The sequence below is a fragment of the Carassius gibelio genome, chromosome A2 (assembly GCF_023724105.1).
Source record: "Carassius gibelio isolate Cgi1373 ecotype wild population from Czech Republic chromosome A2, carGib1.2-hapl.c, whole genome shotgun sequence".
In the NCBI taxonomy this organism is placed as follows: Eukaryota; Metazoa; Chordata; class Actinopteri; order Cypriniformes; family Cyprinidae; genus Carassius; species Carassius gibelio.
Window position 1 is genome coordinate 28842199 of NC_068372.1, and position 3796 is coordinate 28845994.

At 32.5% G+C, this 3796-nt stretch overlaps 1 long non-coding RNA gene across 1 annotated transcript; it reads left to right on the top strand.

The window, feature by feature from the left end:
- The first annotated feature begins 1603 nt into the window (after nt 1–1603).
- LOC128023852 (uncharacterized) lies at nt 1604–2903 on the top strand. Its single transcript, XR_008186036.1, has 3 exons — nt 1604–2501; nt 2595–2673; nt 2845–2903. It is a non-coding gene; the product is annotated as an uncharacterized LOC128023852 (long non-coding RNA).
- The last annotated feature ends 893 nt before the right edge of the window (nt 2904–3796 follow it).

The following is a 3796-nucleotide window of genomic DNA, read 5'->3' on the forward strand; positions in this document are numbered from 1 at the left end:
TATATCGAGATATCTATAGATATCTTGCCTATATATATATATATATATACATATATATATATATATATATATATATAGAGAGAGAGAGAGAGAGAGAGAGAGAGATGTTACTTTAAACTGTGATAATACTTGCAGACTTGGTGAGCAGAATATTCTTTTAAAGACTAAAAAATCGTACTGATCCCAAACCAAACTGATTTAACATTGTTAGTAACAAGTTTGCCAAGTTAATTCCATTATTTTACATTAAAACTCAAAGTAAATTTGATTTACTACAAATAAATAACAATTCATGAAATAACTCTGAAATATGAGCTAAAGTTATTGAAATAGAAATGTACCTGTCTCCATGGGCAGTCAGGATCTCTGCAGTCGAACATCATTTCTTCTCCTTTAGTGATGTTTGTGGTCACAAATGCACACAAATCTGCTCTTTTCTGTTCATCAACAATCTGTTGGTCACAAACACATACACATGCACATATTAGCTTTAGAGAATACATACATTTATGATACAAGTTTAATATGTGTCCCAGTTGTTTTCGAGTTCCAATGATTATCAATATTTTATATTTTATCAAGTATGATTATCAGTACATTACAATCTTTATAACTGTGCATCAAAATTAAAATACACTAAATATTCAAGCCACTGATTATCTATAATTTCTGTTTCTGTATTTTTTCACACTGCACACTATGAACAAGTAATAACATTGCACAGTACACTTCTTGAAATTCATAAGCTACTATGCCAAGTATTTAATTAATATTTGCAGTCATACAGTATTGGAGACCGAGTCTTAAATGATAACTTACCTTTCTCTTGACTCTTGACTGAAATATGTCTTTATCTTTCCCAGATGCGATGAATTTCAAAGCTTCCTTTTCAGGACAGACTCTTCTGAATCTCATTTTCCTGTGAAATATTCAAGATCTGTTTAGGGTACACTGCATTTGCCAAAATGAAAAACAATATTTAAGAAACAACCACACAAAAAAAATCAATCAATCAATAAATGAACAAATATATTCAGTAAATAGAGATTAAACAGCACTAACATTTACTAAGAGACTACATACAAATTTTAACAGTCTGCATGCATTTTTGACACATTTATTTTTTAAGTCTACTATTTACATATTATCAGAATCTAAATTCAGAATGTATAACTTACCTTTTCAGTCTTGAATGGAAAAAAGAGATGAGAAATGGCCTTAGTAGGCTTTGTTGTATGTGGTCCCTTGTAGGCAATGTAGGAATCTCAAAAAGCTGTTTGTCCTTCAAGGTTTTAGAATTTTATTTCACAAAAAAAAAAAAAAAAATCAATGAAGATTCTGTCAGGAAAACAGTATATATATATATATATATATATATATATATATATATATATATATATATATATATATATATATATATATATATATATATATATATATATATATATATATATATATATATATATATATATATATATATATATATATATATATATATAAAACCCCACCCAGATATCTGGAGCATGATTGGATGAGACTCAGTTAGTTGTTGGTACTGTTTGCTGTGAGAGGGCAGGTGATAATGCTCAGGAATGTGGAGACATTGGTGCCATTAACATATAAAAAGAGAGAACAATCAGTTTACCAGACGCTGCTGGGGGAACTGGGGGATGTGGGGATTCTTTAAAACAAGTCACTTTGACCGGGATTGGTTTGCTTTAAGATTATGTAGCTTGAAAAATAATCAGGGATTTTTAAAAAAAACATTATAAAAGTATTTGTGTTGTATTCAAAGTCTTCTGAAGTCATACAATAAGTTTCTGTGAAAAGTTTCAACATTGAGGTATTAATAACTGAAAATGATTCCACTCCATAAACACAGTCATCATAAAATACAGCTGAATTTGAGTTTGAGATAAAAGACATCAAAACTGACGTAATAAATGTCCCTGTCCACAGCGTCTGTTGATGCAAAGGTATCTCAAAGAAACCAGTGAAATACCCTGCACATGGAAAAACTGCACTAAATGGACAAACTACAAATTTACGACAAGGGCTCCTGACCAAGAGTCAAGGATTGAGAAAGTGTAAAAATGGTCCCCAATGAGACTGTGAATTGTGACGCCTGTTTGGTTGCCTTTACATTTATCAATATTTCATATTCTGTTTATCTATGAAACAACAATGTTGATAATAACACTAAAACAGCCATTCTTGCCATCAGAAATAGTTAAACTTAAGTAAAAACATAAGACATAGAGTGACTCGTCAGGTCGAGATGCAATACATAAGAGAATGGCCAGCACGCTGATGACTGGTCATACAGAAGCTGATCATACAGATGACCGTCCATACAGACCGCATCATACAGACAGTGATCACATCCTGATGTAACCCATCGCTCTCCAGCTGGAGGAAGTGCGGCTTTATAATCACAGAACATTCACTCACTATTAAAATGATTCTGTCTGCTAGAAGGGAGAACATATCCTACAACATGAGTAAGTTCTACATTTTCTAATCACTTATTCTACAAATGTTGCACCTATGTTTAAACATGTTTAACAAAACTGTCTTTACTTTTTTCTTTTAAGAAAAGTCAAGTCAACAGTTCACATTGTTCACTCTAAACAAGAATTTCACTTCATCAGAAAGTTCAGTCCTCAAAAAAAGGTATGTTGCTACTCAATATACTTTGAGTATAAAATGTTCTGAATACAAAAATATATATTCCCAAAAATGGAATTGCCACAATCAACAAGAATAATAGATGTCAATCTCATTTCAAGACAAGTAAACCTCTTAGTGTTAGTGTATATTCATCTGAATATCTTTCAGTTTCAGGGACCAGCTTTAACGTTTAAACCTGTGAGTTTTGGCTGTCCATGTTAAAGACTGGAAATGTAACAATAAAATAAACATCCTATAAACACATTTTTCAGCAATTATGGAACCTCCAAAGATTTGAGCCATAATTAATAATTTGTATTGTATATTTTCTATCAGCTGCATGCAGAATCTGGATTGTAGGGACAGCTACATTCGACGTTGGTGGAAAGCGAGCAAGGGAAACCATGGGCACCAATCTCAGTGTGTCCTCCCAGGTCCAGTGTTTGACAGAGGAGGCATGTGTTGGGGTGACCTCCTTCCTTTCTTCCAACAGTGTCTTAAAGAAAGAACTGAACAAATGAAGATTATGCTTTCTTCAATCGACCAGAGGCACCACTGGAGGAAAGGTGGACAAAGTCAGGAAGTTTGTGAACAATGTGATGGCCAAGTTTGTTCTCTGTGTTAATGGAGCACTGTCCATCATCCACACACAGTGTTTGACAAACCTGAGCTATATTTAAATGATGAGGTTCATTTAAGCCCTAAGGGAAATGATATATATATTTTTTACTGATATTATCCAGTGTTTGAGAGACCACAGACCATAAGCCTGATGCCGGATTGGTGCATGTTTTGGGAAAGAAGGTCTCCTGTATTTTTTTTTAAGTACCTGTAAAAGTACCCAGCAGTGTGTTCAACAAATGCCTGACTTAATAAAAGTATTCCCCGGACTTACTGCTATGATCTTATTTTATTTATCTAGAATTTAAAAATAAAATAATATACAATGCCTAAAATATAAACAGCTTCTTTGTTAAAATGTTGAGTTTCAACCTAAATTGAATAATAATAAATTAATATATGGTATAATTAAATACTATTTGTATCATTTCATTTATAAAATACACTTAAATGGACCTGCTTTCTTTTCTGGGCTTTGCTTGTATGTCCCTATACCTGCTCGCTG